At 43.1% G+C, this 26,918-nt stretch overlaps 1 long non-coding RNA gene across 2 annotated transcripts in view; it reads left to right on the top strand.

The window, feature by feature from the left end:
- LOC143691104 (uncharacterized) overlaps positions 1 to 22,674 on the top strand; it is a 75,502-nt gene extending 52,828 nt beyond the window's left edge. The window contains exons 3-4 of one of the 2 annotated variants that reach the window (XR_013179349.1): positions 21,661 to 21,755; positions 22,447 to 22,674. This is a non-coding gene — a long non-coding RNA (uncharacterized LOC143691104). The remainder of the gene's footprint in view (positions 1 to 21,660; positions 21,756 to 22,446) is intronic. The other variant, XR_013179346.1, reaches the window with a different exon arrangement.
- Positions 22,675 to 26,918: the final 4,244 nt, after the last annotated feature.

The following is a 26,918-nucleotide window of genomic DNA, read 5'->3' as shown; positions in this document are numbered from 1 at the left end:
TATCTATATTCATTAGAGAGATTGGTCTGTAGTTTTCTTTTTTGTAATATCTTTGCCTGGTTTTGGTATGAGGGTGATGTTGGCTTCGTAGAATGAATTAGGTAGCTTTCCCTCCACTTCAATTTTTTTGAAGAGTTTGAGGAGAGTTGGTACTAATTCTTTGTGGAATGTTTGGTAGAATTCACATGTGAAGCCATCTAGTCCTGGACTTTTCTTTTTAGGAAGCTTTTGAATGACTGATTCAATTTCTTTACTTGTGATTGGTTTGTTGAGGTCATCTATTTCTTCTTGAGTCAAAGTTGGTTGTTCATGCCTTTCCAGGAACCCGTCCATTTCATCTAAATTGTTGTATTTATTAGCGTAAAGTTATTCATAGTATCCTGTTATTACCTCCTTTATTTCTGTGAGGTCAGTGGTTATGTCTCCTCTTCCATTTCTGATCTTATTTATTTGTGTCCTCTCTCTTCTTCTTTTTGTCAATCTTGCTAAGGGCCCATCAATCTTGTTGATTTTCTCATAGAACCAACTTCTGGTCTTATTTATTTTCTCTATTGTTTTCAATTTCATTTATTTCTGCTCTAATCTTTGTTATTTCTTTCTTTTTACTTGCTTTGGGGTTAGTTTGCTGTTCTTTCTCCAGTTCTTCCAAGTGGACAGTTAATTCCTGCATTTTTGCCTTTTCTTCTTTTCTGATATAGGCATTTAGGGCAATAAATTTCCCTCTTAGCACTGCCTTTGCTGCATCCCATAGGTTTTGATATGTTGTGTTTTCATTTTCATTCGCCTCGAGATATTTACTAATTTCTCTTGCAATTTCTTCCTTGACCCACTCATTGTTTAAGAGTGTGTTGTTGAGCCTCCACGTATTTGTGAATTTTCTGGCACTCCGCCTATTATTGATTTTCATCTTCATTCCTTTATGATCCGAGAAAGTGTTGTGTATGATTTCAATCTTTTTAAATTTGTTAAGACTTGCTTTGTGACCCAGCATATGGTCTATCTTTGAGAATGATCCATGAGCACTTGAGAAAAAGGTGTATCCTGCTGTTGTGGGATGTAATGTCCTTTAAATATCTGTTAAGTCTAGCTCATTTATTGTAATATTCAAATTCTCTGTTTCTTTATTGATCCTCTTTCTAGATGTTCTGTCCATTGATGAGAGTGGTGAATTGAAGTCTCCAGCTATTATGGTATATGTGTCTATTTCCCTTTTCAGTGTTTGCAGTGTTTTCCTCACATATTTTGAGGCATTCTGGTTCAGTGCATAAATATTTATGATTGTTATGTCTTCTTGTTTAACAATTAAATTAGTTGATAGTGTCCTTCTTTGTCTCTTTTAACTGTTTTACATTTGAAGTCTAATTTGTTGCATATTAGTATAGCTACTCCTGCTCTTTTCTGGTTGTTATTTGCATGAAATATCTTTTCCCAACATTTCAATTTCCACCTATGTTTATCTTTGGGTATAAGATGTGTTTCCTGTAGACAGCATATAGAAGGATCCTGTTTTTTAATTCATTTTGCCAGTGTATGCCTTTTGATTGGGGAATTCAGTCCATTAACATTTAGTGTTATTACTGTTTGGATAATATTTTCCTCTACCATTTTGCCTTTTGTATTATATATATCATATCTGATTTTCCTTCTTTCTACACTCTTCTCCATACCTCTCTCTTCTGTTTTTTCGTATCTGACTGTAGTGCTCCCTTTAGTATTTCTTGCAGAGCTGGTCTCTTGGTCACAAATTCTCTCAGTGACTTTTTGTCTGAAAATGTTTTAATTTCTCCTTCATTTTTGAAGGACAATTTTGCTGGATATAGGAGTCTTGGTTGGCAGTTTTTCTCTTTTAGTAATTTAAATATATCATCCCACTGTCTTCTAGCTTCCATGGTTTCTGCTGAGAAATCTACACATAGTTTTATTGGGTTTCCCTTGTATGTGATGGATTGTTTTTCTCTTGCTGCTTTCAAGATCCTCTCTTTCTCTTTGATCTCTGACATTTTAACTAGTAAGTGTCTTGGAGAATACCTATTTGGGTCTATTCTCTTTGGGGTGCGCTGTACTTCTTGGATCTGTAATTTTAGGTCTTTCATAAGAGTTGGGAAATTTTCAGTGATAATTTCTTCCATTAGTTTTTCTCCTCCTTTTCCCTTCTCTTCTCCTTCTGGGACACCCACAACATGTATATTTGTGCGGTTCATATTGTACTTGAGTTCCCTGATCCCCTGTTCAAATTTTTCCATTCTTTTCTGGATAGTTTCTGTTTCTTTTTGGAATTCAGATGTTCCATCCTCCAGTTCACTAATTCTAGCTTCTGTCTCTTTAAATCTACCATTGTAGGTATCCATTGTTTTTTACATCTTTTCTACTTTGTCCTTCAATCCCATAAGTTCTGTGATTTGTTTTTTCAGACTTTCTATTTCTTCTTTTTGTTCAGCCCATGTCTTTTTCACGTCCTCCCTCAATTTATTGATTCGGTTTTTGAAGAGGTTTTCCATTTCTGTTTGTATATTCAGCATTAGTTGTCTCAGCTCCTGTATCTCATTTGAACTATTGGTTTGTTTGTTTGACTGGGCCATATCTTCAATTTTCCTATCGTGATCCATTATTTTCTGCTGGTGTCTGGGCATTTAATCAGATTTCCCTGGGTGTGGGACCCAGCAGGTTGAAAGATTTTCCTGTGATATCTCTGGGTTCTGTTTTTCTTATCCTGCTCAGTATGTGGCGCTCGTGGCGCTTGTCTGTCTGCGGGTCCCACCTGTAAAAGATGCTGTGGCTCCTTTAACTTTGGAAACCTCTCGCTGTGGGGGAAGGTCACCAGCCGAAGCGGCTTGGGGGAATTCCGATTCAAATCTCCCAGCCGGCCTGGAAGTCCACGTGTGGCGGGGGGGGCACTGGCCTCCGCGGCTTGGTGGAGTGCCGGTCCAAATCTCCCAGCCGGCCCGGGAAGCCAAGCGTGGTGGGGGGCACCAGTCGCTGCGGCTTGGGAGAGTGCTGATCCAACGTTCCCAGCCGGACCGGGAAGCCACATGTGTTGAAGGGACCCTGTTCGCCGACCTCCGCAGCTTGGGGGACCTCCTATCCAATTCTCCCAGCCAGCCCAGGAGGCCGCGTGTGGGGGGGGGGCACCGGCTGCCGCAGCTTGCGGGGACCACCTGTCCAATTCTCCCAGCCAGCCCGGGAAAGAGGGAGGGAGGGACTCGGGCCACCAGCTGTCCCGGCCTGGGGAAGCGCGCGCCCCTTGGGTATCTCATCGCAGCGGATTCTCCCTGCCGGTTCAGCTGTTCCAGAATGGGGTACACTGTCTTTTTGGTCTCTGTCGTGGCTCCAGGAGCTGTTCTGTACTGTTTCTATTTCTTTAGTAGCTGTTCTGGAGGAGGAACTAAGACCCGCATGTCTTACTAAGCTGTCGTCTTCTCCGGAAACCTGTCCCCATCATTTTTGAGCAGTTCCTTCCTTTTTGGCCGAAGAAGATATTTTAGGTTCCTCTTACATTTTCCCTGCTCAACCCTGTAATCAGCATTTTTCCTCAAGAAGTCCTGGTTTGTTTTGGTGGGAAAATATTTAGAAACCAAAGTCTGGATGCTAGCTGTGCCTAGTACTCTTGGGATATCATTGCCTAGAGACTTTTCCAGCTAAAATAAGAAAGTAATAATTTCAAAATCATGAATTCACCCTGATGTCTCTAATTACAGGGCTCTTCCTTGCTTTCTCCTGTAATTGGAACCCTCACTGGAACCATCAGTGTATACATTCATTTGTCTGATCTCTATAGCTTTTTGCTAGAGGTGGTTGTGCCATTACCCTAATTGTTCTTAATAATATCTTGGTTCTTGAAATGCCCTCTGCCCACGCTCCAATTTTGTTAAGACATAAGGAGCATCCTGAGTCAGGGTTCAGTGCTTTCTTTCTTCTCTCTGCACATGGCGGACATGTAGCCGAAGCCTCTCAGTCCAACTGTCTACCTTGGCAAATTGCAAGAGTCTGATCTAGAGCAAGTAAGACAGAGAGCAAATAGGTCCTGTTCACCTGCTTTGCTCCAGATTCTCACTTGTGTGGTTATCTCCTTCCATTCTTTCAACTCTAGCACTTTGACATAGAGACTATTGTTCTTAGTCTCTTAATCAGAGATTAAGACTAGGACCATATCTGTTTCATCATTGGGTTCTCCCAGCCCCAGGCATGTAGTAGGTGCTTAATACACAATTGTTGAGTGAATGATTGGATGAGTAGTTCTCCTAAAATCGCTTTCAAATTTGGTTGTTCTAAATCATAGTGTGCATAAGCTGTACAAAATTAAATACAAATTTCTGGGCCCTGTCCCGAGATAGTCTGCCTCTAGTGCAGGGTTGGCCCCAGCATCTGCAATTCTAACGTCCCCCCTACTCATGATCCTCAGTTTTCATAGCACTGATTACGACGTAAAATTATCTCAATTATTTGTCATTTGTTTGCTCCAGTCAAATGTAAGCTCCAAGAGGGCCAGGCTTCTTCTTCCAGGTTGCATGTTAGGAGCAGAATTCAGATCAGACACTCCACAAATATTGTTGAATGTAAGGTTGAATTAAGGTTGTTGAATGTAAGGCTAGTTTTTGTTGGAAAATTCCATGAGTTTGAATTGAGCACTGACAAATTCGGAAACAGTGAATTGAAGGAATAAACGTGTGAATGGGGAAACAGAGGTCTATAGGCTTGGAGGAACTTGGGTGGGTGGGGGTTGAGAGCGGGATGGGGAGCTTGGGGCTGCCTTTAGGGAGGGTATTAATGGTGCTCGAGTGTGGGACGGGGTTTCCGGCGTAGTGACATCATGTTTACGGAAAGCAGCCACTTCCTGTAGGGTGGTGCCATGACCTCATTCCTTCCGAAGCATACCGGAAGGAACTCTGGCTCTGGGAGGTGGGGGCTGGGCATCCCTCTGATGTCATGCCAGCCAAAGTCTGAGGTGCAAATCTCTAAACACCAACCCGCGCCCCAGGCTCCGGGTGAGGCGCTACCCCAGGTGCGCCTGGTTCTCGGCGCCACGTTGGACCTAGAGGCCTGAGGGGCGGCGGGGGCAGCCTGGAAGAGAGAGACCCAGACCCGAGCACTCCTTGTGAGTTCGGAAGCAAGTTCTTCCAGTTCCAGGGCGTGCAGCCTCTGCCCTCTGTGGTGGAAAGATGGAGGAGATCACCAGCCTCGTGGTGCGGCCCAGCGGCGAGTGAATCATCACCTGCCCCAAGTCCGGTGAGCTCTGAGGCAGCCGCATAGGTGCTAAGTCTCTCGATTTCTCGGAGCCCCAATTTTCTCATGACGAAAAAGGGATTGTACCCAATTGCCCCATTTAAATTAAATTTTAAGACAGTCCTCGGGTAGGCAGGCGGTGGGGAGAATGATGTCTCCGTTTTCTTTGTCTGTGAGGGTCCCCACTTGGGGAGTGCTGTGAACTAGGTGACACTGCCTTCAAGGCGATGCAGTGACACTGGGGAAGCCAGGCTGAAAAGCCAACTGAGGAGTGAAGGAGGACATTCTCAGGGTTAGTTCGCGGCCCTGGAATGAGGATCCAGATGAGGAAGGAAGTCAGGGAGACAGCCTGGAAGAGGAGGTTGGGGCCTGGACGTTGAGACTGGTCAGGCTTCCAAGGCTGGGCTTTCGGGGTCGTGGGTGTGGGTGGCTCCCAGCCACTTCCTGTCTCTTGGTTTCACCGTTGCTCAATCCCAACTGGGAAGTAGTGGGGTTTGCATGGTAGGAGCCTTTGCCTGGACGTGAGAACAAGGTGCTGTGCCCTTGGCTTTGTCACTCACTTTCTTTGTGAACTGAGTGTGTGTGTGTGTGTGTGTGTGTGCGCGCGCATGTAGTAAAGCAGCTGGACTAAGTTTTGGGCCCTGGGTTCATTGCCCAGTAGCTTTGTAGACATGGACAGTTAATCCCTGAGCCTATCTTCATGTGTTTTGTGGAATGATAATAGTAGCTACCCAGGATTTTTTGGTGAATAAAGTGAGAAAATCATTTAATAAGTTCACATTACATTGTCTGGACCACAGTAAGCATTTTCCAAATGCTGAATATTGAGAAATGTTTATTTGGGAAACTTTGTGTGAGTAGCTTGTAAAGGTGGGGCTGAGAAAGCTGGGATCCTCAACTTCGTTCTCCTGTCCATTTACCAGTGTGTGACTGTAAATTCCCCCCTTTCCTCTTTGAGCTCCCATCTCCTTATCTGAATCATGGGAATTATTGTGAGAAATGGAAGATAGTGTATGTGACAATACCTGGAATGGAGGACTGCTACAGGAAGCACTCAATACGAGATGTCTTCCCTGTTCTTTATCGAATACAGTACTACAGACCAATATCTTTTTTTTTTATTTTAACATTTGTTCCCTCTTTTATTTATTTTTATTCCATATGTTCTACTCGTCTGTTGACAAGGTAGATAAAAGGAGCATCAGACACAAGGTTTTCACAATCACACAGTCACTTGAAAGCAGTATCATTATACAATCATCATCAAGAAACATGGCTACTGGAACAGCTCTACATTTTCAGGCAGTTCTCTCCATTACATCTTAGATAACAAGGTGATATCTACTTAATGTGTAAGAATAACTTCCAGGATAACTTCTCGACTCTGTTTGGAATTTCTCAGCCATTGACACTTTGTCTCATTTCACTCTTCCCATTTTTGGTCAAGAAGGTTTTCTCAATCCCTTGATGCTGAGTCTCAGCCAATTCTAGAGCTTTTTTTCAATCCCTTGATGCTGAGTTTCAGCTCATTCTAGGATTTCTGTCCCCCATTGCCAGGAAGGTCCACTCCTGGGAGTCATCTCCCACATAGACGGGGGAGGGTGGTGAGTTTGCTTGTTGTATTGGCTGGAGAGAGAGGCCACATCTGAGCAACAAAAGAGGTTCTCTTGGGGGTGGCTCTTAGGTCTGATTTTAAGTAGGCTTGACCTATCCTTTGTGGGGTTAATTTTCCTATGAACAAACCCCAAGACTGGGGGCTCAGCCTATAGCTTTGGTTGTCCACACTGCTTGTGAGAATATCAAGAATTCAACTTAGGGAGGTTGAATTTTCCCCTGTTCTCACCATTCCCTGAATGGTGACTTTGCAAATACTTTTCTACTCACTGATCAAATCACTCTGGGATTCATCGGGGCATCACTCTGGACAAACCAACAAAATCTCATGTCCTACCCAAGGTTCCATGTACTTCATGTAGATAGTTCAACCAACTAACTGCATAAGTTATATTAGGAGATACACTAGTCAAAATATAGATTTTGTATCAAATAAACATTTTTTGCTTTAATCTCACACATAACTTGAAATTTTACAATATTAATTACCATCTATTTTCAGTACCCTGCAGTAATGACATTCCTTTGTTCTTCCTCATGCAAAAACATTTAGTCACTATCATTATACACTCTAGGCATTCCTAGATTATACAATCTCAGTCTTTATCATCTATCTTTCTTTGTGATTTCATTTATGCCCCCAGCCCTCCTCCCTCTATCATTCACACATTTAGCTTCATTCAGTGTTTTAACATAATTGTATTACAGTTAGGTAGTATTGTGCTGTCCATTTCTGAGTTTTTATATTCAGTCCTGTTGCACCATCTGTATCCTATCAGGTCCAGTTACCCAATATCTTACCCTATTTCTATCTCCTGATGGTCTCTGTTACCAATGAAATATTCCAAGTTTATTCATTAATGTCAGTTCATATCAGTGAGACCATACAGTGTTTGTCCTTTTTTTTTTTTTTTAGCTAATCTCACTCAGCATAATGTCCTTAAAGTCCATCCATGTTGTTGCATATTTCATAACTTTATCCTGTCTTAGGGCTGCATAATATTCCGTTGTATGTTGTATTAGTTAGGGTTCTCTAGAGAAACAGAACCAACAGGGAACACTTGCAAATATAAAATTTATGAAAGTGTCTCACGTGACTGTAGGAACGCAGAGTCCAAAATCCACAGGGCAGGCTGCGAAACCGATGACTCCAATGGATGGCCTGGATGAACTCCACAGGAGAGGCTCACCAGCCAAAGCAGGAATGGAACCTGTCTCCTCTGAGTCCTCCTTAAAAGGCTTCCCATGATTGGATTTAACATCACTAATTACAGAAGACACTCCCCTTTGGCTGATTACAAATGGAATCAGCTGTGGATGTAGCTGACGTGATCATGACCTAATCCTATGAAATGTCCTCATTGCAACAGACAGGCCAGCGCTTGCCCAATCAGATGAACAGGTACCACAACCTGGCCAAGTTGACACCTGTCCCTAACCATGACAGTCCACCCCTTGTCAACTTGGCACCTATATATATATATCACCTTAGACCATACTTAATTTCCAAATGAAAACAAATAAGCACACATTTTTTTCTTTTACCTGACAATACTCAACTGTCCTGCATATAACTGGAAACACATTAAATCTCTCCATAATAGGGTGCAAATCCTTGGGGGCAACATTCATTCTTAAACTTGGTATCTTACAACTTAAATAGTATAACACGAACAAAACAGCATTACAGTCCTCGTTTCTGTAACTGATCACGTGGTCGAAGTTCATATTTATCACTACCTTCTTCCACTACCCATTCCATGTTCCCTTTCCCCTCAGCAAGCACTTCAGCTGGCCGTGGTTCTTTGCCTGGTGGGGTGACCCAAACCTTCATTCCTGAAGTCTCAGAGCCATTAGTGGTCCTGCCTGGATTGTGTTGTTGCAGTTTTCCATTGATTTTAATCACAGGGCATGGTAGTACTAATAGACGCCCCAGGGGATCTCCTATATTCCAAGAAAACTCTTCTTTACTTCCATTATGTAGTTGCAGTCCTACTTCCTTCTGATAGTCAGGGTCAGTTACCCCAGACAATAATGTAATCCCCTTCTTGGTGTGTTGATCCAGAGGCATAAGTAGCCCAAAGTGGCCAGGTGGCAATCTTAACTTCCAGTTCAGTGGTATCACTGTTGTTTCTCCTGGAGAAAGCACACCCCGTTTTGGAACTAAAACCTGTAGACCAGCAGAACTCAGGGTAGCAGGGACAGGAAGCAAAAATTTTCCTAGTGGATCACTAGGAGTAATAGTGAGTGGCACCGTAATTGAGTTTTCAAAAGGCCGTTCCACCGTTCTATCAATCCAGCTGCTTCTGGATGATGGGGAACATGGTAAGACCAGAGAATTCCATGAGCATGTGCCCATTCCCGCACTTCATTTGCTGTGAAGTGTGTTCCTTGATCCGAAGCAATGCTATATGGAATATCATGACGATGGATAAGGCATTCTGTAAGCCCACGGATAGTAGTTTTGGCAGAAGCAGTGCGTGCAGGGAAAGCAAACCCATATCCAGAGTATGTGTCTATTCCAGTTAGAACAAATCGCTGCCCCTTCCATGAAGGGAGTGGTCCAATGTAATCAACCTGCCACCATGTAGCTGGCTGGTCACCTCGGGGAATGGTGCCATATCGGGGGCTGAGTGTGGGTCTCTGCTGCTGGCAGATTGGGCACTCAGCAGTGGCTGTAGCCAGGTCAGCCTTGGTGAGTGGAAGTCCATGTTGCTGAGCCCATGCATAACCTCCATCCCTACCACCATGACCACTTTGTTCATGAGCCCATTGGGCAATAACAGGAGTTGCTGGGGAAAGAGGCTGACTGGTATCCATAGAACGGGTCATCTTATCCACTTGATTATTAAAATCTTCCTCTGCTGAAGTCATCCTCTGGTGTGCATTCACATGGGACACAAATATCTTCATGTTTTTAGCCCACTCAGAAAGGTCTATCCACATACTTCTTCCCCAGACCTCTTTGTCACCAATTTTCCAATTATGGTCTTTCCAAGTCCCTGACCATCCAGCCAAACCATTAGCAACAGCCCATGAGTCAGTATACAAATGCACCTCTGGCAAGTTTTCCTTCCAAGCAAAATGAACAACCAGGTGCACTGCTGAAAGTTCTGCCCACTGGGAGGGTTTGCCCTCACCACTGTCCTTCAAGGACACCCCAGAAATGGGTTGTAATGCTGCAGCTGTCCACTTTCGGGTGGTACCTGCATATCGTGCTGAACCATCTGTAAACCAGGCCCGAGTTTTCTCTTCCTCAGTCAATTCACTGTAAGGAACTCCCCAAGAGGCCATAGCTCTGGTCTGGGAAAGAGAAGGTAATGTGGCAGCAGGAGTGGAAACCATGGGCATTTGTACCACTTCTTCATGTAACTTACTTGTGCCTTCAGGACCTGCTCTGGCTCTATCTCGTATATACCATTTCCACTTTACAATAGAGTGCTGCTGTGCACGCCCAACTTTATGGCTTGGTGGGTCAGACAACACCCAACTCATGATAGGCAACTCAGGTCTCATGGTAACTTGGTGGCCCATGGTTAAGCGTTCAGTCTCTACTAAGGCCCAGTAGCAGGCCAAAAGCTGTTTCTCAAAAGGAGAGTAGTTACCTGCAGCAGATGGTAAGGCTTTGCTCCAAAATCCTAAGGGTCTGCATTGTGATTCTCCTATAGGGGCCTGCCAAAGGCTCCAGACAGCATCTCTATTTGCCACTGACACTTCCAGCACCATTGGATCTGCTGGATCATATGGCCCAAGTGGCAGAGCAGCTTGCACAGCAGCCTGGACCTGTCACAGAGCCTCCTCTTGTTCAGGTCCCCACTCAAAATTAGCAGCTTTTCTGGTCACTCGATAAATGGGCTGGAGTAGCACACCCAAACGAGGAATATGTTGTCGCCAAAATCCAAAAAGACCCACTAGGCATTGTGCCTCTTTTTTGGTTGTGGGAGGGGCCAGATGCAGCAATTTATCCTTCACCTTAGAAGGGATATCTCGACATGCCCCACACCACTGGACACCTAGAAATTTTACTGAGGTGGAAGGCCCCTGTATTTTTGTTGGATTTATCTCCCATCCTCTGACACGCAAATGCCTTACCAGTAAATCTAGAGTAGTTGCTACTTCTTGCTCACTAGGTCCAATCAACATGATATCATCAATATAATGGACCAGTGTGATGTCTTGTGGGAGGCAGAAATGATCAAGGTCTCTGCGAACAAGATTATGACATAGGGCTGGAGAGTTGATATACCCCTGAGGTAGGACAGTGAAAGTGTATTGCTGACCTTGCCAGCTGAAAGCAAACTGTGTCTGGTGGTCCTTAGTAATAGCTATTGAGAAAAAAGCATTTGCCAGATCAATAGCTGCATACCAGGTACCAGGGGATGTATTGATTTGCTCAAGCAATGATACTACATCTGGAACAGCAGCTGCAATTGGAGTTACCACCTGGTTGAGTTTACGATAATCCACTGTCATTCTCCAAGACCCATCTGTTTTCTGTACAGGCCAAATAGGAGAGTTGAATGGGGATGTGGTGGGAATCACCACCCCTGCATCTTTCAAGTCCTTAAGAGTGGCAGTAATCTCTGCAATCCCTCCAGGAATACGGTATTGCTTTTGATTTACTATTTTGCTTGGTAGGGGCAGTTCTAGTGGCTTCCACTTGGCCTTTCCCACCATAATAGCCCTCACTGCACGAGTTAGAGAACCAACATGGGGATTCTGCCAGTTGCTCAGTATGTCTATGCCAATTATACATTCTGGAACTGGGGAAATAACTACAGGATGGGTCCGGGGGCCCACTGGACCCACTGTGAGATGGACCTGAGCTAAAACTCCATTGATCACCTGGCCTCCATAAGCCCCCACTCTGACTGGTGGTCCAGAGTGACGTTTTGGGTCCCCTGGAATTAATGTCACTTCTGAACCAGTGTCTAATAATCCCCGAAATATCTGATCATTTCCTTTTCCCCAATGCACAGTTACCCTGGTAAAAGGCCGTTGGTCTCCTTGGGGAAGACTTAGAGGAAGGTTAACAGTATAAATTTGTGGCAGTGTAACAGGTTTCTTCCCCATAGGGACCTGGCCTCCCCTTCATTCAAGGGGCTCAGGGTCTGTAAACTGTTTCAAGTCTGGAAATTGGTTAAGGGGCCGTGACTCTGTGTTTTTGTAATTCAGGTTAGACTTCTGTTCCCTTGACCTAGAACTCTTTTGTTTATACAGCTCCAACAAGAATTTAGTAGACTGCCCTTCTATTGTATTTCTAGGCACCCCATGATTTACTAGCCAATGCCACAAATCTCTGCGTGTCATATAATTTTGATGCCTCCTTTGAGTTTGTTGTCTATTATAATACCCACGTCTACCCTGTCTTTGGTGATTAAGTGCTGCCACCTGGCTTCTGCCAACTCGGGATCCTGTCATCCCCATTGTGTTTAAGGATTCCAGCTCAGTGACAGCAGTTCCTACAGTAATATCTGACCTACAGAGAAGTGCAACCACAGAGCTCTTGAGGGATGATGGTGCTAGTCTCACAAATTTATTTCTCACTGTTCTGGTAAAAGGTGCATCCTCTGGACATTCCTGGGGTGTAAGAGCAGGCTTTGCATGATAAATCCACTCTAACATCCCAATCTCTCTAAGCCTCTGGATCCCCTCATCTACATTATACCAGGGCAGTTCTGGCATTTCAACCTCAGGTAATGTTGGCCACCTTTTGATCCATGTTTCAACCAACCACCCAAACAAGCTGTTAACACCTTTTCTAACTGCTCGAGCTATAACATTGAATGCAGAATCTCTGCTTAGTGGGCCCATATCAATAAATTCAGCCTGATCCAGCCTTATATTCCTCCCACCATTATCCCACACTCTTAAAATCCATTGCCACACATATTCCCCTGATTTCTGTCTATATAAATTGGAAAACTCACACAGTTCTTTTGGAGTATAACGTACCTCCTCATGTGTGATACTTTGTACCTCACCTTTAGGGGCCTGTTGGGACTTTAGTCTAGTTATAGGTCTAGAAGAAATGACGGGTGGTGGGAGTGGGTCATGAAAAGAATTAGAAATATCTTCCAAGCCATTTGCTTCAGGGCTTTCATTTGCAGTTTCATCTGGTGAAACAGGATTAATAACTCTAGGGCTAATCCCTTCAGGAGGAGGTTGGGTGGCCAATTCCTCAAGGCAGGCTGGAGGTGGGGCAGCTATGTCCTCAGGGAAGACTATTACAGGGTTATCTAAAGAAGGCTCAGCATGGTCTAGGGTTTCAACCTCACCTCCAACATCATTATCAATCCATATGTCACCATCCCATTTTTCAGGGTCCCACTCCTTTCCAATCAATGCCCTCACTTTAACAGCAGACACCGTGCAAGACTGAGATTTCAGTTTACGTTGTAAAGTTGCTACTCTAACAATAAGATTCTGAGTCTGATTTTCAGAGATCTCAAGTCTACGGCTACAGGAAATAAAATTTTCCTTCAGGATACTCATAGAAACCTCTACATCTTTCAGACGGCACTTAAGCTTCTTGTTTGAAGCCTTAAGCCCATCCCTTTCACCCTTTAATGTAGACAGTGTATCTAACAACAACCAACCAACATCTCTATAACTCTTATTTCTACAAAACTCTGTAAAGGTGTCAAAAACATTATCCCCCAGAGTCTGGCTTCGTACAAGCGAAGCATTAGGAGAATCGAATGATGATATTTTGACTATCTCCTTTGCCAACTCAGTGCATGGATTGGGAGTGTCATTCTGATTACGGGAATCAGAGTCCTTAGTGTCTCTGAGCCCAGTCAGAGTAGAAAACCATTCATAAAAACCCATTTTTAAGATTCTGTTCCTTAAGAACCACTCCCGGTACTAAGATGTATTAGTTAGGGTTCTCTAGAGAAACAGAACCAACAGGGAACACTTGCAAATATAAAATTTATGAAAGTGTCTCACGTGACCATAGGAACGCAGAGTCCAAAATCCACAGGGCAGGCTGCGAAGCCGATGACTCCAATGGATGGCCTGGATGAACTCCACAGGAGAGGCTCACCAGCCAAAGCAGGAATGGAACCTGTCTCCTCTGAGTCCTCCTTAAAAGGCTTCCCATGATTGGATTTAGCATCACTAATTGCAGAAGACACTCCCCTTTGGCTGATTAAAATGGAATCAGCTGTGGATGTAGTTGACGTGATCATGACCTAATCCTATGAAATGTCCTCATTGCAACAGACAGGCCAGCGCTTGCCCAAGCAGATGAACAGGTACCACAACCTGGCCAAGTTGACACCTGTCCCTAACCATGACATATGTATATACCACAGTTTGTTTCGCCGCTTGTCTGTTGATGGACATTTTGGCTGTTTCCATCTCTTGGTAATTGTAAATAATGCTGCTATAAACATTGGTGTGCAAACGTCCGTATGTGTCCTTGCTCTCATGTCTTTTGTGTAGAGACAGCATATAGATGGGTTCTGTTTTTTAATCCATTCTGCCAGTCTGTGTCTTTTGATTGGGGAGTTTAATCCATTAACATTTAGTGTTATTACTGTACAGGTAGTACTTTCTTCTACCATTTTGCCTTTTGGATTTTGTATGTCATATCTAATTTTCCTTCTTTTTACCTTTACTCATAGTCTTCCTTTCTATACTTTTCTCCACACCTCTCTTTTCTGTCTTTTCGTATCTGTCTCTAGTGCTCTCTTTAGTATTTCTTTCAGAGCTGGTCTATTGGTCACAAATTCTCTCAGTGATTTTTTTGTCTGAAAATGTTTTAATTTCTCCCTCATTTTTGGAGGACAATTTTGCTGGATATAGAATTCTTGGTTGGCAGTTTTTCTCTTTTAATAATTTAAATATATCATCCCACTGTCTTTTTGCCTCCATGGTTTCTGCTAAGAAATCTATGCATAGTCTTATTAGGCTTCCCTTGTATGTGATGGATTGCTTTTCTCTTGCTGCTTTCAAGATTCTTTCTCTTTGACCTCTGACATTCTGATTAGTAAATATCTTGGAGTGCGTCTATTTGGATCTATTCTCTTTGTGGTATGCTGCACTTCTTGGATCTGTAATTTTAAGTCTTTCATAAGAGTTGTGAAATTTTCAGTCATAATTTCCTTCATTAGTTTTTCTCCTCCTTTTCCCTTCTCTTCTCCTTCTGTGACACCCACAGCATGTATATTTGTGCGCTTCATATTGTCATTCAGTTTCCTGAGTCCCTGCTCATATTTTTGAATTTTTTCCCTATATTTTCTTTTTCTTGTCAGATTTCAGATGTTCTGTCCTCCAGTTCACTAATCCTATCTTCTGCCTCTCGAAATCTACCATTGTAGGTTTCCATTTTTTTTTCATCTCTTCTACCATACCTTTCATTCCCATAAGTTCTGTGATTTGTTTTTTCAGACTTTCAATTTCTTCTTTTTGCTCATTCCTTGCCTTCTTTATATCCTCCCTCAATTCATTGATTTGGTTTTTGATGAGGCTTTCCATGTCTCTTCGTATATTCTGAATTAATTGTTTCAACTCCTGGATCTCATTTGAATTGTTAGTTTATTCCTTTGACTGGGCCATATCTTCAATTTTCCTAGTGTGATTTGTTATTTTTTGCTAGTGTCTAGGCATTTAATTACCTTAATTAGTTTATTCTGGAGATTGCTTTCACTTCTTTTACCTAGGGTTTTCTTGCTAAATGAATTTGTTGCCTATCTGTTCTTTGACATTCAGTTCATCTTTTTCTGGACCTCTAGCGTAGGTTTTGTTTAACAAAGGAGAATTTTTCAGTTCTTGTTTTCTTGTTTCTTGCCCTGCTTGTATGGTGCCTCCCCGCCACCCCCTTAGGAGGGTATCCATAGGTATTATGGTCTCCAGTCAGATTTTCCCAGACCAAACTGGCCTCCTATCAGGAGGAACGAGTCACCTGCATTGGTTTTTCCTGAGGGTGAGACCCAGCAGGTTGAAAGACTTTCCTGTGAAGTCTCTGGACACTGTTTTTCTTGTCCTGCCCAGTATGAGGTGCTTGTCTGCCTGTAGGTCCCACCAGCATAAGATGATGCGGTACCTTTAACTTTGGTGGACTCTTCCTGAGGGGGACCTGGTGGAGACAGAGGAGAGATTGTAGGCTGGTTTTAATGGCTTCCAATTACCAAGCCATTGTCAAAATTCCTTGAGGGATCGATTCTACCTGAGTTGGGCTTCACCTCTCCCCTGGGGAAAGCACAGTCTCCAGACAAGCCCTCAGTCGAGCTTGTTTCTGCCTATGCCCGGGGCAGTTGCAGCATGAGAAGCCCTGCTGCTGTATCCAAAGGCAGTCAAGCCTTTGTAGAAATATAGCCACAAAAACCTGTTTCTTTTTTCTTTTTCTTTTTCCATCAGCCCTCCCCCCTTGGTGCCAGGGCAAAAATCAGCAACCTCTGCTTTGACCAGTTTCACCCGAGCTGGGGGCCTAATTTTAGTTGTCAGAATGTGTTAATTAATTCCACAATTGGCGTTTGGTTGGGTCCAGCCCCTGCTGCTGGTAAAGTCCCTTTCCTTTCCCCTCTGGAAAGCAGCCTGTGGGGGAGGGGCGCCGGCTGCCCCGGCTTTGGGAACTCACGGTTCTGGGGGAGCTCGCATCCTGTCCAGCTGGTCCAGACTGGGGTACGCTGTGTGTCCGGTCACTGACATGGCCCCAGGAGCTGTTCTGTACTGTTTCTGGTTATTTAGTAGTTGTTCTGGACGACCAACTAAAACGCGCACATTGTTAAGCTGCCATCTTGGCCTGGAAGTCCAGACCAACATCTTTTATGAATGTAGATGCAAAAATCCTCAACAAAATACTAGCAAACTGAATCCAACCACTTATTTAAATAATTATGCACCATGATCAAGTGAGATATGCTCTGGTATGCAAAGTTGTTTCAACATAAGAAAATCAATTAATGTAATAGAGTATATTAACAGAATGAAAGGAGAAAATCACATGATCATCTCAATTGATTCAGAAAATGCATTTGACAAAATACAGCAACGTTTCATGATAAAAACGCTAGGAATAGAAGGAAATTTCCTCAACATGATTAAGGGTATATATGAAAAGACCACAGTTAATATCTCACTTAGTGGTGAAGAACTGAAATCTTTCCCTCTAATATCAAGAATAAAACAAGGATGTCAGTTGTCACCACTGTTTTTCAACATATAGTGGAATTCTAGCCAGGGCAATTATGCAATAAAAATAAAATTGAAAGACACCCAAATTATAAAGGAAGAAGTAAAACTTTTACTATTTTCAGATGAAATGATGCTATATAGAGAGTGTTCTGAAAAATCTATAACAAAGCTACTAGAGCTAATAAATTAATTAGCCACGTAGAGGTGAACAAGGTCAGCTCCCCCAAATCAGTGGTGTTTCTATATACAAGCGATTGAACCATCAGAGGAGGAAATCAAGAAAAAAATTCTATTCACCATAGCAACTAAAAGAAGAAAATATCTGGGAATAAATCTAAGCAAGGATGTAAAGGACTTGTACATAGAAAATTTCAAATCATTGCTAAAATCGATTTTGAAAGACCTAAATAAATGGAAGGATGCTCCATGTTCATGGATTGGAAGACTAAAGATTGCTAAGATGTCAGTAGTACCCAAAGCCATTTATAGATTCAATGCAATCCCAGTCAAAATCCCAATAGCCTTCACAGAAATGGAAAAGTCAGTCATCAAATTTATATGAAAATGTAAGGGACTCCAAATAGTCAAAGCCAACTTGAAAAAGAAGAATGAAGTTGGAGGCGTCAGACTTCCTGATCTTAAAACTTATTACGGACCACAATAATCAAAACTGCATGGTACTGGTGAAAGCTACATAAATCAATGGAATAGAATTAAGAGCTCACAAATCAACCCTCACACTTATGGCCAATTGATTTTCTTTCTTTGGGTGCATGATCCAGGAATTGAACCTGGGTCTCCTGCATGGAAGGCAAGCATTCTACCACTGAACCACCCATGTACCCGCCAATTGATTTTTGACTAGGTGGCAAAGACCACTCAATTGGGAAGGAATAATCTCTTCAACAAATGGTTCTCAGAAAACTGGATCTACATTTGAAGGGGGACCTCTACCTGACATCATATATAAAAGTCAACTCAAAATGATTAAAGATCTTATCCTGGAACTCTCAAACCTCTAGAAGGAAACTTAGAGAATATTTTCAGGACCTCAGGGAATGATTTTTTAGACTTAGTAAAGTCTTGCAAAGCCCAAGCAATGAAAAAAAAAACATAGATAAGTGGAATCTCATCTAAATTAGAAACTTTTGTTTTCAAAGAACTTTATCAAGAAAGTAAAATGACAGCCTACATGTTGGGAGAAAATATTTGGAAACAAAATATGTGATAAAGGCTATTTTTTTACTTTAAAAGACAATTTATTAGAATAAATTACAATACCGAGAAATGTTTTAATATCCAGAACATATAAAGAAATCCTTGAACTTAAAAAGATGAAAAACCCAATTAAAAATGGATAAAAGACTTGAATAAACATCTCTTCAAAGAAGATATATAAATAGCCAGAAAGCGTATGAAAAGATGTTCAACATTAGTAGCCATCAGGGAAATAAAAATCAAAGCCACAATGAAATACTATTTCACACCAATTAGAATGGCTGCTATTAAAAAAAAAAAAACAAAAATGGCAAATAACCAGAATTAGAGAGAATTTGGAGAAAAAGGAACACTCATTCATTTCTGTTGACAAGAGAAAATGGTGCTGTTACTGTGGAAGAGTTGGTGGTTCTTCAGAAAGCTAGATAAAGAATTACCATATGACCCAGCATTCCCACTACTAGGCATGTACCCAAGAGACTTGAAAGCAGGTACTTGAGCAGATATTTGCACAGTGATGTTCATAATGGCATTATTCAGAATTGCCAAAAAAAAAAATAGAAGTATCTCAAATATTCACCAACCAGTGAATGGATAAATAAAATGTGATGTGATTTGTAGCTACAATGGAATATTATTTAGCCATAAAAAGAATGAAGTCCTGATACATGAAGCAATGTAGGTAAGCCTTGAAGACTTCATATAGAATGATATAAGCCAGACAGAAAAGTACAAATATTATATGCTCTCATTGCTTTAAAACAATTAGAATAAGCAAACTCATAGAGTCAGAACTTAGAATATAGGTTACCAGGGGATGAGGGTTGGAGGCATAGGAAATGGGAAGTTAAGGCTGGAAATGTACAGGTTTCCTATTTGGAATAATGGAAATGTTTAAGTAATGGATGATGGTGATGGTAGCATAACCATTATCCATTATGATTGCAGTTAACAGCACTAAAATATATGTGTGAATATGATTAAAAGGGGAATTGTAATATTGCATATATGGTAACAGAATAAAATCTTTAAAAAAATCCATGGGACTACACTACACAGTGAACCCCAAGTTAAACCATGGACTTTTTTTTTTTTTTACTTTTTTTATTGTATAGTATAACAAATATACAAAGCAAAGAAATAAATAGTTTTCAAAGCACTCTTCAACAAGTAGTTACAGGACAGATCCCAGAGTTTGGCTACCATATGATCCTCTCATATTTTTTTCCTTCTAGCTGTTCCAGAATATAGGAGGCTAGAAGGCTTAAATATATATATTTTTTATCATCACAATAGACTTTTTTCCTTTTTTTGTGAAAAATAGTATGTATACAAAAAAGCAATAAATTTCAAAGCACAGCACCACAATTAGTTGTAGAACATATTTCAGAGTTTGACATGGGTTACAATTCCATAATTTTAGGTTTATACTTCTAGCTGCTCTAAGATCCTGGAGACTAAAAGAGATATCAATTTAATGATTCGGCATTCATATTCATTTGTTAAATTATATCTTCACTGTATAACTCCACCATCACCATTGATCTTTCCATCCTCTTTTTAGGGGTTTTGGGCTATGGCCATTCTAATTTTTTCATATTGGAAGGGTCTGTCACTAATATGGGGTGGGGAGATGGAACTATATGATGTTCTGGAGAGGCTAGGCCCCCTAAGTTTCAGGACTTATCTGGGCCAGGGACCATCTGGAGGTTGTAGGTTTCTGAAAAGTTACTGTAGTACATGGAACCTTTCTGGAATCTTATATATTGCCCTACATGTTCTTTAAGATTGGCTGGAATGGTCCTGGTTGGGGTTTGGCAGGTTATGATAGGTAGCAAGGTCTTACTGAAGCTTGTGTAAGAGCAGCCTCCAGAGTAGCCTCTCAACTCTATTTGAACTCTCTCTGCCACTGATACTTTATTAGTTACACTTCTTTTCCCCTTTTTGGTCTGGATGAAATTGTTGATCCCACATGCCAGGGCCAGATTGATGCCTGGGAATCATCTCCCATGTCACCAGGGAGACTTTCACCCCAGGATGTCATGTCCCACGTAGGCGGGGGAGGCAATGATTTCAATTGTAGAGTTAGGCCTAGAGAGAGTGAAACCACATCTGAGCAACAATAGAGGTCCTCCAGAAGTAACTCTTAGGCATGCTTATAGGAAGTCTAAGCTTCTCCACTACCTACATAAGCTTCACAAGAGTAAGCCTCAGTATTAAGGGCATGCCTATTGATTTTGGTGTCCTTAAAGTTTGACACAGTATCAGGGGATACCTTGATGGTGAAAACCATGGATTTTAAATTAGTAGTGCAGATATAATACTGTGCTATCATCAGATGTAACAAATGTTCCATAAAATGCAAAGCCTCCCGTGAATGGAGAAAGGTATGCAGGGCCAGCCCTGGAGAACAGGCTGCAGAGATTGGGCGTGGCTAGTGTTGTGGTTTGGGTTCATGTGTCAGCTTATCCAAGTGATGGTGTCCAGCTGTCTGGTAAGCAAGCACAGGGCCTAACCATTACTATAAGGACACTTCATAGCTGGGTAAAAAACCAGAAGACTAGTTTATCAAATCATCAGCATGTTGATTGCACCCATGACTAATTACACTTGCAGTTGGCCAAGGGGAGTGTCTCCTGCAGTTAGTGATGTTTAATGTAATTAGCTGAAGGCTTTACAGGAGAAGTTGGAAAAGAGAATCTCTCTCTCCACTTCAGCCAGCCTGCCTCTCCTGGGGGATTCATTGAAGACCTTCATTGGAGCTGTCAGCTTGCAGCCTGCCGTATGGAATCTGGACTTGTACATCTCCACAGTTGTGTGTGACACCTTTATAAAATTTCATATTCACAGATATTCCTGTTGGTTCTGTTTCCCTAGAGAACCTTGACTAATACAGCTAGAGAAGAAGGTGGCAGTAACGTGCACTGTGAGAAAGTAGAACTGGGCCAGCGATTAGCTATGGGAGCACAGGTGTGTGACACCCTCTCTGAGTGTCAGTGTTCTCCCCAGCAAAATGATGGAACAGGATTGCTAAGGTGTCGGCCAGTTCTACCACGATTAAAAAAAAATCTGATTATATTTCACAATATCAAGTAATAGGTTCTGAGCATCTGTAGGGTTTTATCACATACTGTATAGTCAATTGTCAGGGTAGTGGGAGATGAGTTCCCATTGAGTAGTTATGAAAATGGGCTTTACAGATCGATCTATGAATTTCAGTCGGGGTTTTAACATTTCTAAGCTGTGTGGCTTTGGGCAAGGCTTGCAACTTTCTGGGCTGATTTCCTTTGCATAAAATGAAGGTAGTGACAGTCTCTGCCTCATGGATTTGCTTGTAAGATCATTGAGTTAATATATGAAAAGTTGTGCCAGGCTCCGAGAGAACCTGGGCATTGCTATACCTGGAACTGTGAGTAGGAACCGTGCTAAGTGCTTTTCATAAATGGTCTCATTTACCCATCACAGTAAAGAGGAAACTGTTACTGCCAGCCTTTCATAGGAGATGAAATTGAGGCTCAGAGAGAGAGGAAAGGATTCATCCTAAGTCCCACAGCTTGCAGGTGAGGTGATACCCGAGCCTAGGAGTGTCTGACACACACTACATTCATCATCATCTCCAAATGCTGCTCACATTTCACAGGGATTGGGCAGAGGGCTAAAGTGGGTGATGTCTCAGAAGCCTCCCCATTCTGGATTCCCTTCTTCAGGTGCTTTTTAAAGGAGCGGAGAGTGAGGATCTGGCATGCACAAGAGGCTTCAGCTGCCATATATATGCCTGAAGGGAGTTCAGACGCTGCCCTGCTGGCAGGATCCTCTGCTTTGTTTATGAGCAGTTCCACAACCAGGAACTTTGCCAGCCATCCCGTGCCTGGCTTAGTACCCACATGCCCAGCTTCTGGGACCCAGGACATATTCCCCTGACCACCAGAGTAGGGCTTTTGTGTTCTCACTGGTCCCCGCTCATACTCAAAGGCGATTTTAGGTTTGAAAACTTTGGCAGGGATTTCCAAAGAATATGTAGATTGACAAATTTTAAGCACAAGTCAAATAAGCTGGACGATTATTCAGAATTCATTCCTGAGTCTCAGTTTCGCAGTCTGTGAAGCAGGGAAGACAGGAGGTCTTAAGGCAGAACGTTACACTGAGGATTGAATGAGATAAAGTGTGGGGCCCAGCACACCATGATCACAGAACAAGCAGATTTTCTTTCCCCAAATAATCATCTTTTTGCTCTTGTCTCTTTATTCTTAGGTCAAGTATACCTCTTCTAAAATTCAGCCGTGAGGTTGTCCTGCAGATCACGACAAGAGCATGAGCCAAATGTGTGAGAGTCCACTGTGTGCCAGTCACCAGGCCCAAGTGGGAGAGGACATCAGCAAAACAAAATCATAGGCTTTACCCCCAAGTGAACACTGTCTCTGAGGGTGACAGTGTACATCAGTATATTAAAGGCTCTGAGAAGCCCTGCAGTAGATATCTCTGTTGAATTTGCCTTAACTTGTATTTCTTGGGTTTATTACATCTTGGAGGCTTTTCTTATTTCTAATTTTGAGGCTAGCTGTGGCCTTCAATGGTTCTGTTCACCAGTAGTTGTTTCTTCTATTTTGGACCCAAGGTAGAATTACATTTTCCTGACCCTGGTTATGTGACTTGCTCTGGTGGACAGATCATGAGCAGAAGGGATATATGTGACTTCTGGTGAAAACCTTTAAGAATTGTACCCTCTTTATACCACCGTGGTGATCCATGATCCCCACAAATGGTAGATCTGGGTATGAAGACAATTTAAAGTAGGTCTAATGGACATGGAGCATGAGTGAGAAGTAAACCTTCTGGAGTTTTTCATTAACAAAGTAGAATCTAGCTTATCCTAACTGATAAAGCCACCTAGTAACATCCGTAGGAATACCAGTATTCCTGAGGATGTGGTTTATGGAGAGTGCTAATCTGGTCCAATCAGAGGTGGAAATGCAGTTTCAGTATTGACCAGGGTTCCCTTAATGAAGTTGAACCCCGAGTCTTGGTGGCCATGGGAGGGGTGGCTTAATCTCCTGTCCCTTCCTCTGTTCTGCTCTGACTTCACCTGTTCCCCAAGGATCCCTTCACCATTCCTGCTGCCTCCCATGCCGGCCTCAGGGCTGTCACCCCTTCACCCTCTGGTTTGAGTTTGGTGTTGGGCCTCATGTTTATGATAGCACCTTTGGGCACGCTCTGTCCATCTCTGCCCATGGATGTCTTCTCTCCACATGGCCAACCCTACATCCATGCTCAGAATGGTCTGCCCATGTGCTCCCATTTCTTGGAAAGTGCCCATTCTTGCTCTCCTAATTCCAACCCCTCCCCAACACATGGGGTCCTCCTTGACCACAATTGACTTTTCCACTGGTTAACTTCTTAAAAGTTGGGCCAACATATCCCTTCCTATCATTAAAATGTGGCTCTAGAGAAAGTCATTACTGCCTCCTCCCCAAGTACAGAAAAACAGATGGCTGTAAGAAAAATAACCAAGGTGCTAATAACGATAACAATGATAGCTAAAGCTATCGAGCACTTCCTCTGTGCTGGCGTCTGTGCCAAACAGCTTCCATGTGTTAACTTATTTCATCCTGTAGGTTTCACCTTCCAAGTATATCCCAGCCCTGCCACTCCCACCCCTCCGCTCCTATCCCCCCACCCCCAGCTCCAAGACACCGTTTTCCTCACCTGAAGACAGCAGGAGCCCCAAAGGACTCCTGGCATGGGTCCAGCAACCAGGCTGCTTACTTTCTCCCTGACTCCAGAGTATGTGCTGAAGTCTGCAGCTGACCAATCTCGGGAGGAAGTAGCCATGGTGCTGTCCTGGGGAAATGCCTCTCCCAGACCCAGCTCTGCCAGGGTCCCTCGTGCCTCATTCATCTTCTGTATTGAGCACAGCACCTCCCATTAGGGCTACTTGGCCCTAACCTAGCCTTGGGTTTCACTTTATCTTCTGGGTCCTGAGTCAGCTCACTGGTACCCAGAATTCATGTGTTGGTTCATCATTTCCACATCCAGCACTTATTTATTGCACACCTACCTTTTGTCAGGGTTCTAGCTGCATTCAAGACAAAGGAGTTTATATTCTCTTTCCTCACAAGACTGAATGCTGTCCCCAGACAAAAGACATGTTCTTAATCTTAATCTGTGCCCTCTGCCTTTGGTTCTTTGTCTCCCTTCCCAGAGGATGAATATCCTGGTTGCTGCCACCTCCATCCCCAAAACCTCAGGAGTACACAGAGGCAAAGGCCATCTCAGTCCCCAGCCAGGAGAACCCCAGCTGTCCAAACACTAGTCATTTTAGTGCCCTCACACTGGACAGTCCATTAAGATGGCTGTGAAACAGAGTGTGTTGGTTCGAAAGTATTGTGTACACCAGAAAAGCTATGTTCTTTAATCACCATTCAATGTTGTTGGGTGTGATCTCTTTGATTAAGTTGTTTTCATGGAAATGTGGCCCACCCAGTTGTGGGTGGGACCTTTTTATTAGGTGGTTTCCATGGAGATGTGTCTCCACCCATTCAAGGTGGGGTCACTTACTGGGGCCCTTTAAGAAGGAACTGCTTTGGAAAAAAATTTCAGTGCCGACAGAGCCAACATGAGATCCAGACATTTGGAGATGAAGGAAGAAGATGCCCCGAGGGAAGCCATATGAAATGAAAAGCCAAAGACCCCAGCCAGCACCAGTCATGTGCCTTCCCAGCTGACAAAGGTGTTCTGGACCCATCAGCCTTTCTTGAATCAAGGTGTCTTTCTTTAGATGCCTTAGTTTGGGAATTTTAATGGTCTTAGAATTATAAATGTGCAACTTACTAACTTCCTTTTATCAAAGCCAATGCATTTCTGGTACATTGCATTCTGGCAGCTTTTGCAAACTAAAGCACAGAGCCAACAATGCACCATTCTTCCTTGACTTTCCCGGATGCCTTGTTCCAAGCAACTGATCCAGCTGACCCAGACACTTAGATACTCAATTTTCAGAAAAGGTAGATTTTGTAAAAAAAAGTGTCTTCCTAGATTTTTAGAAAAACAATTCTATAACACGTTTTTTTTTAAAAATAAATTATAAATTTAGTACAGATATTAGAGTTCTATGTATCTGAAGCATCACTCATTAAAAGGCAGAAGAGAGGAAACTTCACAAAGGTTGGGAAGGTTTTAGCACCTAAACTCATCTCTCCAAATGACTCAGACACTCTTTTCCAGCCCTCCTACACTGGCAGTATGCTGTCTGAGAAGATGATTATGCCAGACTGGAGGATGGATCACTGGGCAGCCTCAGCTTTGGGCCCTAGTGGACAGTCCACAGAGTGGACATCCAGACCCAGAGGGGCATGGGGAGGCCAGCAGCATCGATCATGTTCTGGTTCATGTGCAACCTGATGGCCTGGTGCTGGAGTTTAGGATCTGAAACATAGGAAGAAAGCTAGTTTAGCCCTATTCCTGCAGCTCTGACATCTTCCATCACAAAGTTCGCTGACCTGCTGGGAACTCAGTGCCCTGCCATGCACACTTTGGGCAATGAAGGGAGGGCAGTCCCCACCCAGAGCTCCTACCACCACCTATGTGCCAGAATAATGGCACCATCGCCATTCTTCCAGCCTCTTAGACATTGCCCACTGGACATCCACAGGTATCCCCATCAAGTGATAGGGTCCATCCATAATCTCCACACAAACCAGTTCACGACCAGGGACCCCATTGCATCCTACCATCACCTGCCCAGATGACTCCTGCTGTCTAGCTGTTCCCACACCCTCAGAATGCAATGACCCAAGGCCAGCAGCTGATACCATCTTCTGTCCCTGAAGTCTATAAGCCTCCCCAGGCCTGTAAATTCTGTTTAGTTGCCCAGCCATTACAATAGCCCTCTTGCTGGGACTCCTACTACTAGGCAGACCCCCTGTAGTCCACCCTCCATTTCCCAACGCAAACTAAATCCTCATACTCCCCTGTTGTGAACCCTCCCATGCCTGAAAATAATACCGAAAACAATGATGACAGCAACAAAGTCTCATTTCCTGATTTTTAAAAGATTCTGTCCCTAAACCATCACAGGGGCCTTCCTGCCATGTATAACAGTTGTCTGAATTTAGAAAGTGGCAGCATTCATGATGTAATTTGCCAGGTTCTACCCCCACAGGGGAATCCACATTTGCTGCTTTCCCCTGGCCCATGCTGAGAAACCCTGCCTGGCCCCTGCCACACCTTCCTCCCTGAGTTGCAGGTATCCAGGGCTGCTTCCTGTAAGGAAATCTCAGTCTATCTGACACTCCCTGACTTTCATCCTGCTTCCTCTGTCTGAGATGCCCTTCCCTTGCTTTATCATCCTACTTTGCTGTCAAGACTGGGCTAAGAGGGATTCCTCCTATGGAAGGTTTCCCACATCTCTCTCTGGGTGCTCTGTGCAGTGCTGATTACCATTTTCAGCACCATGACCTAATTTACTCAGCTGTCATCCCAAGACAGAGGTTCCTTCCACTAAAGGACAAGGTCCTCTCTGCCATTTAGGTGCTCAACAAATGGTTTCTAAAATATCATGGTGTCTTGATAAGAAGAAAGTGGTGCCTGTGTGGTCCCAACAATCACAGTCAGGTGATTTACCTGGAAGTGGGAAGCAGAGGAGCCCTCACTTGAGAATAAACCTGAGTGGTTGCCCACTGCATACCATCAAGAATATACAGAAAGTACATCATCAGCCTGTGGAA

Source organism: Tamandua tetradactyla, chromosome 7 (genome assembly GCF_023851605.1).
Source record: "Tamandua tetradactyla isolate mTamTet1 chromosome 7, mTamTet1.pri, whole genome shotgun sequence".
Taxonomy (NCBI): domain Eukaryota; kingdom Metazoa; phylum Chordata; class Mammalia; order Pilosa; family Myrmecophagidae; genus Tamandua; species Tamandua tetradactyla.
This window is presented reverse-complemented; position numbering and strand designations above follow the sequence as displayed.